Here is a 17,402-nt window from a genome sequence, read left to right on the forward strand (position 1 = left end):
GTTGGATGGCGAACAAAAGTGTGGAGTGAAGTGAAAGCATTTAAAGAGGCCAGGATAACGCATATAATACTCAGAAGAGATCCAAAGTAAATGACAATGACCTTTTTATATGCACAGTCTGTGATATATCATACCCGTCAATTGCTGGGCTCATATCTCATCTGCGAACGCATGGAACAGGAACCTCCACTAACTATTCTGCTTATATGACTGTGTACACCTTTGAACGCAGTGTATGTCAGAATGTTTGCAAATCCAACGGAGGCTTCAAAAGACATTTTAAGATCCACAAAGATCAGAACTTATCTGCATCTCTTCGTGGTCAAAATCGGATGTGAAATCTGTGCGGGTGTCCTTTCAGAACATTGTCTGGTTTTAAAATTCCACAACAGCTGTCATGTTGGTACTAAGGTCTAGGTACAGGTGGGCAATCTCTGAAGAAGGAATGGACAACCACCATGTATATAAATATATATACAGAGAGAGAGAGAGAGAGAGAGAGAGAGAGAGGGGAGTATTATCACAACTGCCTGGTAACCGGTCACGTAAATCTCGGAATACCAATCCAATATGTCAAAATGTTTCTCAGCTTTAATAAAATGTATGTATGTATATATATATATATATATATATATATATATATATATATATATATATATATATATATATATATGTGTGTATATATATATATGAGATAGTTTTTGTGAAGCATTCTGTGGCATAACTTTAAAAAACGTTGTTGTGTAAAGCCGGCATAACGCGAGAAGATACAAAGTAAGCTACAAAAGGTTAAGAACATGCGCAGACTGGTGTTGCTATAGCAACCAGCCTGTGCCGTGTAGTTCCTTCTTGTGGCTAATGCCTGGTCTCAATTTGTTTATAAGAAGGGCTTCCACAATTCTGAGATTGCCCCTGTTGCGTTGGGTTGCCTTGATGTAAACTTTGAAATTCAGGGTTTGACACTTCTTAAAGTGTTACTTTATGGAAGTGTCCGTTTGCATGTGCTCATTTATACGAATGTGCAGTTTCCTGATAGTACTTCCTATTTAATATGTCCACACATTTACTGCAGACTACTTCGTATACCACATAAACCCTCGAGCATGTTTTGATGTCGTTAATGAGGCTGTTGGTGAGTGTGCACCCCAAGGTGCTATCTTTTGGGTGCACTCTACAGAATCTGAGACCAACATTCCCAAATTGTTCGACACTATTTCATACACTGACCAGCAACTGAATTTCGGCCAACTGCACCACCAGTCACACGGCGTCGTCACCTGCTGCTAATGCTGTTGTCACTACTACTACTGCTGCTGCTGCTGCTGCTGCTATCAATGTTGCTAATTTGGCTTATACCACTACAACTATCACTACTACTGCTGCTATTACTGCTGCCTCTACAGAAAACTTTGTCACACACTTCATCGGCTCACTCGCTTCAACTCCTAATCCTACGACCGAAGTTGATGTTAACACAACGTCTCAATGACAAACTCATACTTGACACAGGATCTAACTTTTGCAGGAATACTTACCAATTAAAATTGGTTTCCGCCTTAAAACATCTTCCTTCCTCTTCTTCATCATCATCATCATCATTATCATCATCATCATCATCATCACCTCCAGTTCCCTCACTCTCTTCTTCTTCTTCTTCCTCTCCTCTTTCCACTTCAAGATATACCCATTTAGCACCTTGACAACACACTCCACCCTTCCTCCACACAACCTCGAGCTCAACACTAGACTAGCTAGAATTGATCCCATTTTTAACACCTTAGATACACGCCCCACTCCACCACACAATCTTTAAAAATTTCAATTCCTCACCCTAAAAAACCACGACCTAATGACCTCGACTACCTGCCCTCAACAAGGGGAAGGAATTCTGCGTCATAGCTTGGTCCACTTACGACAAATTAGCAATCAAATATTTCAACGACACTACACTATACGATAAAGCACACACCACACCTAGTAAGCTTGAACTCAAGATTAACGTCTGGTGGACCAACATTTTCCACAATAGAAACCTCTCGAAGAAGATTAGGCTCGATTTCACATATAAAATTATCCACCTCCCCTCTTTCTACTGCTTAGTAAAAACCCGGGTCCAAACTTGCTTATGTGCAGAATAAGATCACACGTATAGGACAAAGATGCAGCGAAGCAACGGACAAAGCTACAAACACCATGTGGTTTCTCAGGAACTTAGCACACAACGGCTATCCGCCATCTGCAGCTAAACGACTGCATCCACGAAACAAGAAAGTGGGGAAAGAACATGAGCCAATCCATAACACCAAGTCGGAAAAGTGCTTCCTGGAACTGCCCTACTTCGACGACAGAACTGCAGCTGTCCAACATGGAACTCAATATACTGTTGAGGATTGAACTCATACTTAATAGAGACGGAATAAAATGTTACAAGTTATTGGATCGATGTTCTACCCTTTCTGCAATCCTATTTTTTCTCTCGTGAATGAAATAAAAACTCACTTTGCATTACCGTTTCTCAGAAGCAATTATCATTGAATACTAAAATATCACAAACATTATGTTAAATGAAGAAAGAGAATTAAAAGCCTTAGGCCAAATACAGAATAAATGCTCAGAAATAACAAGATAGTATACAGCACACACATAATGGAAGATTTAGGAAGAATTATAATGCATGCAGTGGAATTTATTTCAGTAAACTAGGCTAAATGCCTAAAATAATGTTATAGTTATAGCTACTATAGTTATTGTTTTATTGTAAGAGTCTCAACTGCGAGCTAAAAAAATTATCAACACTACACGAGAAAATAAGAAAAATATCGCTATGATTCCAATACACCGCCGAATAACTGACGCCGAAACATCATTTTTACCATAATAAGGAAGATAAAGACCTCGTGTGATTAGAGAACTATTATAAAATATCTGCTCTACTAGAATATCAAATAAAGAATACAGGAAAATAATGCAGAAACCTTTTAAAATTGAACCATACAAAAATGTTTTCCATCTTCAGTGAGGCTAATAGATATGAAACAGGAGCTGATATAGATGAAATGTACAAGGAGGGTACAAAAACATTAAGACAATTCGTTTTCGAAAGGTTTCAATAAAAATCAAACTGCAAAATATCATAAGATTTTCACCCCAAAAAACCCACCCAGAATGGTCAATATTTGACAGAAATAGAAAGCAGAATTGTATGTTTTATACACGACCATGTCAGAAAAGGTTTCGTTGATATCACAGGTCTTTTCAGAATAGGTTGGTGTAGTGAAGAAACAATCAACCTTATTGTTTCTGACAACTTAGTCTCAGATATAACTAGATATGTCAAGATTAATTGGAAGATTCAAACAATGGAAAATATGTAAGAATTATGCAATAACAGAAAATACAAGAGAAAAGGAAATGAAAGCTATCATAGTCGTACTTGAATTGTCAACATTGTGAAGATACTCTTAAAGATATCGATTTATATGGACCAGACTATTTAGAAGAAAACGAGATATTTTACAAATAGAAATAACAAATAAAGAAGCTCTCAATGTTTCACCTCCTACCAACATCAATATGTATGTGAAAGAAGTTAAAAACTATAGGATTTTGTGAAACTGGAACTAGAAATATGGTGGAATTCAAAGCATTATTAATAATAGACGACTAGCATGATAAAACTAAAAAACAACTAGAAACAAATAAATTTAAAAACTTATTCACCAAAACATATCACAGCTAAGCATTCAACACAAATTATGTTGGGTACTCACAATACAGTAGCCACAATCACAACACAAAATACTTTCCAAGTACAAGACGCTGGCATTCGGTGAATGTGCGCAATAATAACATGACTAGTAAAATGATTACACGCTAAGGCTTCTGTCGGTCAATGTGGGCTATATATCTGAGATCTGTAGACGAAAATTTGCTCTCTAAGACACAGGCTTGTGCAGTTTTCCTTCTTTTTTGTATGCAAGACCAATAATTGCAGCCAAACTCCTCTCTCCACTCTGCCGATGTTGTCTATGGAAAAGATAAGAACCTTTAAAGGTTGACACCAATGTTGTGAACTCGGAAAACAATGTGCCAGAACAAATACCACAAGGTATCTTGTCCAGTATTTCAACACTGCTTCCTGGGTTGTCACTTTATTTTATCGAACTTGGAAGGATGAAAAGTATAGATGATCTGGCCGTGGTTTGAAAATATTACGTAAGAATGAGAACAGATACCGCAATTCATTTATTCGTGGTTCATAACGTTTCAACCACTCAAATGGTAAATTTTCCCATCAATAATTATCATTACACCTCAAATCTGAGACCTCACTATGTACAATCCAAAACCAGATTATAAAAGAGGACGTTTTAAGAAAAGCTTGAGGTTGAACATGTTACTCACTTCTCCTTGAACTTAGACAACATAAGTAGACTACTAAGTATCTTTTGTTGACACTCATAATAAACCAATAAATGATCATTGAAACTGAATTACATTTTAAACACAGAAAAATGTGAAACTAACACGATGACAACTTTGGAATTATTAATAGTATTTTTGACGAATATTATACTCATGCACGTTTGTTCAAAAGAGCTATATCAAATATAGAAAATAAATGTAATTACGTCATTATCTGTGTGGGCTGATACACACAAATGTACTAAGGTGTAAAAAATAAAACCGAGGGAATTTTAGTGGTCTGTGTCACTAAAGTTTCACCGAGATCTTCCGTGTTTGTATATGAGGATGTCTATGTTGTAATATACGTATTACTAGGACGCAGACTGTCAACTCACATATACACAAGCTTAAGCATTGTTATGCTCATTATATTGTATCTTCAGGCAACAACAGTATTCTTCTATATGACTTTGTCATAAACCGTAGTGGAAAACAACTATTACCTCCTCTAGTTCACAGTTGATTAGGTAGCGTTAAGAAGAGCATCCAACTGTAAATAACACCCCCTTCTAAAACTGCTCATGCACGATATCGAAATTCGTGGAACCATCTAGCTTCAGGTTAAAAAAACAGATGGAGAAAATCATAAATAGAAAACACACAAGAAATATCCTAACTTAATTCTGATATCTCAATTTGTTATTTTATATACGAAAAATACAGAAAAAGAACAAATGAAAAGAAGCTTGATTTTTATTCTTCTAAACAACTTTATTGTGGTCTAATCATAGAAACTTATGAATGTTAAACAACTAACGTCTATATTAACATATTTATAGGAATTTCTCATGACATTTCTGTGGTTCTCTTTTATGCATTTGCATCAAATTACTAACTGTAGCCATACATTATATTTATTCATATTCTTGCTTCTTATAATATGTAAATATATACAGAACTATTATGAGGTTATAAGAATAAGTGTGTATGTGTGCGTGTATACATACATACATACATACATACATACATATATATATATATATATATATATATATATATATATATATATATATATATATATATATATATATATATATATATATATATATGACGACAAAAATATGGAGATAGCTGTGAAGCTGTAAATTAACGATTTACTATAAAATACTTTGATCCGAAAATAAGTATGAGTGCATCATTATTATAGAAACGGAGGAATTTACTAACAAAAATATGAATAACCAGCTATTTTCTATTCTGGATTATTTTGCTTACATTGCATATTACTTTTTGATGGTTATATTTATGGTTCGGATTGATGTATACGGTATAACTTAACCTATTCTAACTTTTGTATCCAATATATCGAATATTTGTTTGTATTCCATCAGTTTCTTGAGCTATAGTTATAGGTTAAATCAGAGCGAAGGTTACAGCGGGAAAAAAACCCCAGAACATCTCATAAAGCTGCTTTCAAGTTTGTTACCTGTCTTTCACTTTCTGAATCTGAAGGAAATGGAAGAATACATAACCCTTGAAGACCCTAAAAAACTAGTAAGATTGATGCTGGTAATTTGCCACTGAAGCTCAACAGGGGTAGTAAAGATATGAGAGAGTGGATGAGATTCCATTGGGCCAATGTTCTGAGGATTAAGTATTCAGTATAATAATTAGAACAAGGGAAAGGCGTTAGACACAACAAGGCTATCTAGAAATGGATGGAGGATGAGTGACTTGGAGGCACGGACCAGCCAACTCCGAAGAACAGATGTTATAGTGGTGATAGAAAAGATAGAGAAGTCACAGCACACCCGTGGGCCAGAGACTAGAATGTGTCCGTTAGTCATAAAACACAACTCAGCCGAGTGGCCCTTTTGTTGATGCGATCCTGGATGTCATTTTGAGTAATAGTAGCACCATCCCAGATGTGGGAGAAGTACTCCATTGTGGGCCTCGCTTAAGCCTTGTAGAATGTCAGTAGCGGTTTGGGGCTGAAATATCTTCTGACATGAAACAGGACTAGTCTACGGGATGCAGCCCTCACTATGCTATTGACCTACATTCGCCAGGAAACATCCTCGGTCATAGTACGAATGTGTATTTGGAGCGTCTATGACGATTCTAGTTGACTGTCGCTCATGTTAAGAGAGTGTGATGCAATAGTGTTTTACTGATATGTGTAGTGTTTGATGTTCCTTGCTGTTACAAAAGCTGTTAAAAAAGTTGGCCGAGCTTCACTGAAGGATGCTTTCAAGGTCTCTGTTTATAGAATTAGTGTGGGTGTGGCGTATACTGCCTAAGTCGTTTGTGAAGGATGCATCGTTAAGGAATGCATAAGAGTGAATGTTGTTGAAAGTTGCGGTAAATAGGTCATCGACGAAACACCAGAGATTGGAAATATCAGAATTAATTAAGTGTAGGGTAGAAACATCTCCTCAAATGCATGCCGTAATTGTGTGATCTAAAATAAAACCAATCGAAGGGATAAGAGATGAGTGCAGCTCGTAGGTGGAACGCTTACATAAATTTGCATGCCAGACATATTCAAAGGATTTGCTGAAATCTATAGCACAACATTTCTTTCGCTGAAAATCCCTACAGCGAAAGCCCACTAGTTTGCGACATAAATGAGAGGATCTCCAATAGATCTGCTTCTATGGAAGCCGTATTGGTGATCATTGAAGGAGAGAAGGGTTTTTGGCTGTCTCTGTTACCTTAGATATGTTAGAAATGAAAGCAATTGTATGATAGTTGGCTGGCTCGCAGGAATTGTTTCATTGAAATGGGACACAATCACGTTTGCATTCTAATTTCAGGGTATATCTCTTTAAAGAGTAAAAGGTTTATGAGTCTGTGGGTGTAGATGCAATTCCTGGGGTACATTATTTAAGTGTAATGAGATATTGCCATAGCCACTCAACTTGCTTTGTTAAAATCAGCTGTAAGTAGATTCGTTCTTGCCTTGTATGTAAACGAGGTGGAGAGCCTATTGGGAAGTTTAAAGATATGAAAGAGAGATCAAAGGCGCGTATTCAAATTCTGCCGAGGTCGACTTTGCATTTCATCCTTTCGGAGTCGATAAAATAAGTACCAAATAAACACTAAAGGTGATTTAATCGACATACACCTCCTCCAGAATTATTGGCCTTGTGCCAAAATTTTAAATCAGTTTTATTATAAGAAGGTAATTATAAATATGAAAGTGAAAAATAGAAATATATCCAGACTGTTTAACGGTCAGTATATATTTCTATTGTGTTGGTGTATGTTATGCATTTTAAGGCAAAGCCTTCTTTCAAGAGCACACTTTTAAGAGTTCTATAATCCGCATGGAGCATTACAGCCACAATTTATACACACCTTTCTTACAAAGCATATAAGATGTTCTTTCCTTTCACCATATAAGCTTTTCCATTTGCAACACCACTAAATGTACAGAATGTTATTCTGGAATGGCCACTCCCTACTAGTTATTGCGGAATTTATCCGAAAGTTTATAATGTCAAATTAGATTTAAATGATATATTGAACATATTTCTCTAGTGCTCTTTCCTCACGCATATAAATGTGCGTGCTATACCTCAGTATACATATTTGCTTAAAACAATACACTGAACTGCAAAAGAAACGTGATTTTATTCAATGTCACTTTCATATGGTAAATTCTGAAAATTTATTTCGGGGATGTAAGCGTTAATATTCCAAGACATGCTGATTTATGGCTGACACCCAAATTGTAGGTAGCTTTTCAACTTTCCCAAAAATGCCAAAACGCAACCGCGTTGAATGCCCTGGGTAGTGATCGCAAATAGTTGTCATGAAAACCGAAAGGCATGTGCATCTCGTGGAGGTTATGGGTATAAAAATCAACTTGAACCGCGTTCTTGGCATTCGAAAATTCTCTTTTATCGACGTTGGCTGGTTTTTACAGTAAAGTACTGTTTGTTGTAATTATTGTTAAATTATTGTTGAATTTTTTTGTTACCGAGTTGTTAAAACACTTTATCAATTTTGCATTGTTGCAGACACGTTGACATTTTCCCCCTTATTTGAAGTGGGGGAGGGGGAATATCTAATTGTGTTTTGTTTAAAAGAAAAATGATATTATCGGACGTGAGTTCAACTGACGTCGAATCCTCCGAAGAGGAATTAACCCATTGTGTCAAATGTGGGACAAAATTAGACAGAAGGAAACGACAGTACGACTGAAACCAAAAGGCAAACTATTTTGCAGCGGTGACTAGAGTCACAAGAGAGGAAATGTGCATCAAAAGGAACCAACTTGATAAATTCAAAGGTCTTCTACGTAAGGAGAGGCATGAAATTAAACTGACCCTTCTGAACAAATTGTCCTATACAAATTCCCGTAAAAGGGTGCTTTTTAAAACTATCTCTATGAAAAACAATGTGATAAAAGAACAGGTGGAAAAGTGTCTGATACTCATCTGGCAAGATATAGTATATCTTGCAAGGGGCAAAAAATTTGCGACGGTAGAGGTGCGGTTGTTATCCGAAGATATTGCCAGGCAACACTCTACAACCCCACCGAAAACCAGCGAAGTGGTTCTCTTATCCACATACCAGGGTGGACGTACTTCCAACGTTAAGGTGGGAGAGATTCCACCAGAGGTCTACACTGCCTGGCTGGTGGTAGCAATCACCTTAGGCTTGGAGAAAAAATAACAATCCTCCAAGCAACCAAAATCAAACAACAAAACTGGCAGAGGCAGGGATTAGAGATGCTAATCGAGGCTGCCCCTGAAGACCTCGAGGAGATTGTTGACACCTAGTTAAGGGTTATGATGGAGGGTAGAAAACATTGTTGTTTTAAATGTGGCCAGAAGGGCCAAATAAGAGCAGGGTACCCTCCACATACACTACAAGAGAACCTGCCAGTAAAGAAAGCGGCGGCACCTCCAGCGATAAAAGCAGCATCTCCTCACCCTTCTGCGACACCAGCGGCAGCAAAGACCCAAGAGGAGACGAACATAGTGAAAAGGAAAGAAAATCAAATAAAAGCCTAGTGGACTATTGGAAAAAAGTAAAAAGAATCCCCATCCTATACCTACAGACAACAGTCCCCACCCTTCCCCTATAAACACTGATTCCTACCCTGCAGACACCATTCCCCACCCTACCCCCATAGTCACTGATCCCTGCCCTGCCCCTGCAAACATCTCGCCTCTCTCTACCACCTCTGACACGATTCCCATCCCTGTCACCTCACAAAAAACGCAAAGGCAGACACACAGGAACTCCAGACTCGTCAACCCCTTGAAACAACCCTCGTATCAGCGTTCAATTTGAACATTAAAAGAAACTAAGAAAATTAGTTAAATCACAAAAAGTATACAATCATCCCACAGACAGAGACATTCCAGAAAATATTCATTTCATTTGCATGAACAAAGAACAGCATCGCAGACTTAAATCATCATTCTCAGAGGACGTAGGTCATCTGAAGAAAAAAGTTTTCTGCTTCAGTATTTCATCAATTCATCCAAGTGACTTCACAGTCCTCGTACGATGAGGAGGAGTCATCCTCCCACCACTAGGTAAGAAATATTTTTGTCTTCACTTAAGGTAGGCTGTATAAATGTACGCGGCCTGGGACAGGATTGGAAGCAAGGTCGCCTCCTTAATGATCTCACGTCGCAGAGTTTAGATCTTGTCGCTACTTTTTGAGTTCGGACGTGGTGTTTCAAATTTCCAAGGTCAGTAAGCTTAATTGCTTATCTCACGTTTTGAGTTTGTAACTTTGTTGTGTTTTTAAAAAACACCTTGTTTCTCCCGCGTGTGCGGAATTGTCTTCGTTGTTGCCCCTTACTTGAGGGAGGGAAACGTTTGACAATTAACATGAAGACCAATTTCGAGAAGACTGGCTCTTCTGACATAGATTCGTCGGAGAACGTGTTCCTAGAATGTGTGAACAGCATGAAGGAAGAACTACGGAAGAGAAAGGCGGCTGTGAAAAGAAAAGTTTTGCGGCTGCAGCCGGTTTAGAATGGAAAAATTTTGGAGTGGTGATGAGCAAATTAAACAAATACAGAAGTATGTTGTATAGGGAGTGGCAGGAAATTAGATTGTCCTCTCCCGGTGAAGAGGCTCAGAGTGTAACCAGGAAAACAGTAACGTTTAAAAGTTTTAACAAAAAGGGGAAAGCCATCAACGTGGCTGAAAGAAGAGAAATCGGCTCCCATCTGGTCAGATATAACTCACTTGGCCAGGGTGTCCAAATTCACATGGTGTAAGTGAGGTTTCCCACTGAAGAGAAGGCCATGCAACACTCTACAGCCTCGTTAGCAACAAAGAATATAATCCTCCTACCTTCTTAACTTGGAAGACGGACTTCTAGGTGATGGCGGAGGAGATACCACTGGAGGTGGATGTTACCTTGCTGATTGCAACCATACTATTGGGCCTGGATGTGAAAGTAACAATCCTCTAGGCCGCAAGAGTACCGGCACGGATCTAGATGGAACAAGGCCTGGAAATGGTCATCCAGTCTGCACCAGAAGACTTGGACACGACAGTGGACACGATTGTGGTGGGTGAAAATAAGTTGAGGTTTATGGTGGAGGGCAGAAAGACCCGGTGTTTTAAGTGCGGCCAGATGGTCCACATAAGAGCTAAATATCATCCCTCCCTTGCTAAGGTTCTAGAGGCTCAACCAGTGGAAACCGTATTTCCACCCAATGTGGCACGACATGCGATGGAAATACAAATTGAGGATCCATGTGAACAAGAGGAAGCAGTGAAAGAATGGACGGTCGGAACAAAAAAAAAGGAAACGAAGGATGAGACAACATACCAGTGACAAAGATCCCCAACCTGATTCAATCTCATCCATACTTTGCCCAATCCTCCCCACCCTGCCCCTGCATGCACCAGCCCCTTCCCTGCACCACCAAACGCTGACCCTGATCCTGCTCCCTACAAAAAAAAAGAGAACGCAGACATGAACCGAAAGCCCCAGCCCCAACCCCCAGAGTTATAATGTAATATTCAGTAGGTCGATGACATAATGAAATTAAAACGTATTTCACAGTCACACAGGTCTAGCGTTTCTTCTGCGGTTCAGTGTATACCCACATTGTAAAATGAAATTGAGATAATACAATCCTAGATTCTCCGTAGCAATAATGTGTGACTATAACACTTACTACAGCTCTGCATTTTGTTAACTTTCAGGCGTTGCTTAATTCCTGTAGCAGCGATGCTTAGAATAATGTCGAAAATCATCATAAGTATCGAAAATCATCATATCGACACGAAATTGTTCTAATTTGCAAAATGACATTTGACGATTCTTATTGATTTAGTAATGATTAAATAATACACTAGCACACCATGAATATTAAAACAATTGTTTGGTTAAGCTATAGTTAGAAATTTATAGATTTATTAATGTATTTTATTTAAAACATTATTGAAAAGTTACAATGTATACTGATAAATATATTACTTAATTAATATATATATATTTTTTAAGCAGTGTTTCACTTAGCAGAATTTTATGTTTTAAATATAATATTCTTTCCTATGCATACGAAATTATATGAAATATTTCGTAGTGGTCGGTTTACTGAAATCAATAAGCAAATTAACTCATACTGAAATGAGAATTCTACCTATTTATTACAGTTGAAAGCGATTCATTGTAGGTAACACAGCCGGAGGGTGGAACGGAGAGCAGGTAATTGAAACCTAACCAAGACTAAGTGAAGCCCAAACCCCGAGTTGTTGAGCGGATATGAATTGTTGCACGGGTTTTCTTGACAAAGTTTTACGTTCTAAGGAAACCTGATCAAAGATGGAATTTCACTGTTGTTGTTCAATCTAATGAAAACAAAATCCAGAACTGCCTCAGATTCCTCAAACACGCACATACAATAAACATACACATTCTTAAATTTATTCAGTGCCTCAGCAAAGTGCGTCTTTGCTTAACTTTATCAGAAAAGAAATATCTAATTTTTTTCTCACTGACTTTTTGAGCGAATATACACTCCACTGAAATCATCGAGCCAATATTGTAAGAATATGAATGCATTTATTTCTTTTCTATATTTTTCTGTCCTCAAGGCAGCAAGCTGGCAGAATGGTTAGCATGCCGGGCGAAATGTTTAGCAGTATTTCACCCGTCGATACGTTTTGAGTTCAAATTCCGCCGAGTTCGGTCTTTGCCATTTTAACCTTTCGGGGTCGATGGAAAGAGTACCAGTCAAACGGTGGAGTTGATATAATCGACTGTCCCCTCCCCGAAAAAATTTCGAGACTTGTGCCTATAGTAGAAATGATTATATTTCTTGGTCTTTAATTCGGATATCCAATTTGGGAACTACAATAATACCGAAGTTTGAACCATATCTATATGCACATATGAAAACATCAGATAGTAGTGTCATGTTTAATAAATTCTATTATAAATATATCGATCGCTCGTACGTGGGACACTGTTCAGCTGGTTGTGATGCATCCTTCGGTGCAGATGCATCTATTCAGGTGATGTTATAAGGAGTATTTCGTTAAATGAACTCTGTTTCGCTCGGTTTAATACAGAATGTTGTTAGTGACAGTATGTTTAAGTCGTTAGGTAGGAATATTGAGGGACACATTCTGTTGAGACTTTATAAGATAAAGACGGAGAAATAAAGAAAAATAAGACGCAAAATAAAAATAAGACAAACAATAAAGTAAAACATTATTTGCGTTAGTACCCATATATAGATACTTATGCACCCACGCATATATACATGTGCATGTGAATGTCTGAATATAAGTATATAGGTGTGTGTGTGCGCATACGCATATTCTTTTACTTGTTTCAGTTATTTTACTGCGGCCTTTAGTCGAACAAATAGGCCCCCAGCACTTATTTTTGTAAGCCTGGTACTTATTCTATCGGTCTCTTTTGTCGAAGCACTAGGTTACGGTGGCTTAAACACACCAACATTGGTTGTCAAGCGATGGTGGAGAGACTAACACACACACACACATACATATATACGACGGGCTTCTTTCAGTTTCTGTCCGCCAAATCTACCCGCAAGGTTTTGGTTGGCCCGAGGCTATAGTAAACGACAATTGCCCAGGGTGCCACGCAATGGGATTGAACCCGGAACCATGTAGTTGGGAAGCAAGCTTCTTACCACACGGCCACTCCTGAACCTATGTATATAAATAGAAAAGCTATTAGTTCTAAGCGTATGTTGTGATATATGTATTGAGTACAATAGCCACTAAAAGATTACGACCAACAAATTCTCCCGACCGAGTCAGCCAGAACCGCCGGTACCATTCTCGTATCACACCGTGATACGAGAATGGCTGGACATTTATCAGAGTTTAATAACATTTGTTTAACTCTGCATGTGTGAGGGGGGGGGCGTGCGTGGGTGATGCGTGCGTGTGTGTGTGTGCGTGTGTGTACGTGTGTGTGTGTGCACAGAACAGCTAGTGTGGGTAAGGAAGTAACTTTACGTGGATAATAACGCAAATAGTGCTTTACTTTATTGTATGCATTACTTTTCTTTCTCTTTTTCTTCTTTTTTTTATTACTCCCTATCTTTGTCTATAAACCCACAACGGAATCAATCTCTCACCATTCCTACCTAACGGCTTAAACATCCTGACGCTAACAACATGCTGTATTAAAACCGAACAAAACAGATTATTTAAATAGATACTCATTATAACATATTAGGAAATGTTTCCGCACCGAAGGATACACCACAACCAGTTGTACAGTATCCCACGCGCGAGAGTTCGATGCAAGATGCGTCGAAACAAACGTTGTGAGCAATAAAATTTCCCCTATATTCCATTTTCTTTCACTATTATTTGCTATGTATTGACCGTACAATGAGGTTTGCCCGATGTATATCGAGCGATAATTGTATTAAAACTATGGAAGGCTATAGGCAGTGAATGTGTTTCATCGGTCTACCACTAGGAACATACCGAATACTTAAATATTTACGATATTTACACACACACACACACACACACACATACACACATACACTGTAGGTAACCAGGGTTGTCGGGTATGCGAATAAGAATACCAGAGTTAAGGAATGGAGTCCATAAGATCTGAGCTACATATGTTTCATAGCGAGTAGAACTGCGGAAGTGGTAAATATCCAGACAAGGTGTATTCAGCAGGCTACTAGTCAGGCCGAGAGTATCTTGATTAAATGAAGTTTACATTGTCGGAAGGAGGCACATGTTAACACACGGAAGATTCGAAGAATGTATAGAGAGCACAGTTGAGGTGGAGAATATAATTTTGGAGAAATTAGGAATATAAGAAAATATAAGAAAGAAAGTAGAAAAGAATAAAAAGAATATAAACATAAGGGAGTGGGACAGTTAAAGGTCATTAGACAGTTTTCAATAGGGTAGGGCGATTTTGGTCGAGTAATAGTGATTTGCAAAGGGAGTGGTATTTGAAAATGACAGTGTGTGTGTTGAGGAGCATTTGTGGTCAAGAGAAAGAAAAAATGTATGCTTCAAAAGATGGGGTGGTAGTAGAATAGAAATTCAAGAGAGAATGCGGAGAATTGTAGTAAATACTACAAACTAAAATTTAAGGGACATATCTTGTGCGCGAGAGTGTTTACTGTATGAAATAGTAGAGGTGTATGTGCGCGTACGTACTTGTAAGTTTACAAACGAGGAGGTGGTGAAGAGGCTGGTGAAATAAGATTTTAAAAAGGGTATAAATGATAAGGAAAGATAAAGATAGATATAAACAACGAGTCAAAATGAATATAATGGGAATATATTGGTGGTTTAATTGGTGTCCGACCGCCAACTTTTACTGATGGTTCATGTCCTTCTTGAGTAATTCTAGATGTTGGTGTCCATTAATCTGCTACCAGTAGCCATTGTAGATTCTCCTCTGTTCCTTAATGTTGTGGTTTGACTGGTTTTTTAATTACGTTGAACCAACAGTAATATTCTTTAAAATTTCTGTTATTCAGACTTCTTTCAATAGTCTGGAATATGGTAGACCATTGCATTTAAACGGATCTGCAGTAGATTAAATCAACATAATCTATCCTTTGTAATCCATTAAAAACAGAGTGAATTTTCCCTTTAACTTCGGTCTCTTTTCTAAGTATCTAATTTCCTCTCTATTGACTCGCAATAATTGCAGAGACAAGATGTTTATCCTATCATAGGTGACAGAAAGCACTAATTTGATTAAGTAAAATACTGACAGCTAATTGAGGAATACGGCTGCCGCTTTAGAGAAATGATCATATCAGCATAAGAATTAAACCTGAAAGGCATTATAGTAAATGACCTACGGATGCTTTTATGAACTAGGGCCTTCGTCAGTGAAAGTGGTGGGCCATACATCTACACATGTAAAAGAAGGTCTGGGCAAGATATTTGATACTTTTTAGGAGGACTAGCAGTTGTCTGTGCATGCAAGGTGTTCCACACTACCAACGTTTATTCAAGAGAGATGCCACCGACTTAGGGTGATACATCTTGATACACGTTTCATCTCATGGGGTTGCTATCAGAATGCAAAGACCCGGAACAGATACCGCAAGGCCCGGTTCTCTAATAGTTAAAACCAAACAACCATCCTAAGTTGAAAGTTTTTTACTCTGTAAGGATGAAAGGCAAAGTTGATTTCAGCTGGTTTTGGACTAACGTCGCAGAAATGGAACAAATGCAGAAAAGAACCTTTCTAATGCACTTACGACTCCGATAATTCACCACCATCCACTAACTCTCTACGTATTAACTTTATCTGATGAAAAATCACTTCTCGATAAGAACTTTCATACGATATTGTCTTTCTTGAATATACCAGTCATGATCTTCATTGTAATTAATGAGAGACACGAGAATATTCAAGTTAAGACACAAAGACAAAAAACATCTGAGTGTAGTTAATATCATCCAAGGAGAAATTCTATGACATTTGATCAAGCTTTAAATGTCATTGTCTAGAAATACTTGATATAATGTCTTACACAAAAGTGTTGAGACAAAATGTTTTAAGTTAAAGATGTTCAAAACTCTTTTGAAGTAACAAATCTTATTTTAAAGATCTATTATTACCACTGTGCCATTACCAATGTACGCCGATATTTAATAAAAACTGAAGTAATAATAGAAAGGAATTTTAACGTATCCGTGTTTTTATATATATATATATATATATATATATATATATATATATATATATAAGCAATGTTAATTCTCTAAATGAAGTATTAACAGTAACTGCACGATAAAGTGTAGTATATTGCCACTTAAGTGTGGCTGACCCCTAGGGGTGGGATGTTACTGTTGCTTTTAGCCCCAGGAGGAGATGTCCTCCTGGGGCTAAAAGCAACAGTAACATCCACCCCTAGGGGTCAGCCACACTTAAGTGGCAATATACTACACTTTATATATATATATATATATATATATATATATATATATATATATATATATATATATATACGTGGATATATATATATGGACATATGGATATATATATATATATATATGCATGGTTGTATATATATATATATATATATATATATATATATATATATATATATATATATATATATGTATGTATGTATGTATATATATATATGTATATATATATATATATATATATATATATATATATATATATTATATATATATATGTATGTATGTATATATATATATGTGTATATATATATATATATATATATATATGTATGTATGTATATATATATGTGTATATATATATATATATATATATATATATATATATATATATATTATATATATATATATATATATATATATGTATGTTTGTATAATATATATGTGTGTATATATATATATATATATATATATATATATATATGTATATATATATGTGTGTATTATATATTATATATATATGTATGTATGTATATATATATGTGTGTTATATATATATATATATATATATATATGTATGTATGTATAATATATATATGTGT

Source organism: Octopus bimaculoides, chromosome 8, assembly GCF_046866305.1.
Source record: "Octopus bimaculoides isolate indiv1 chromosome 8, ASM4686630v1, whole genome shotgun sequence".
Taxonomy (NCBI): domain Eukaryota; kingdom Metazoa; phylum Mollusca; class Cephalopoda; order Octopoda; family Octopodidae; genus Octopus; species Octopus bimaculoides.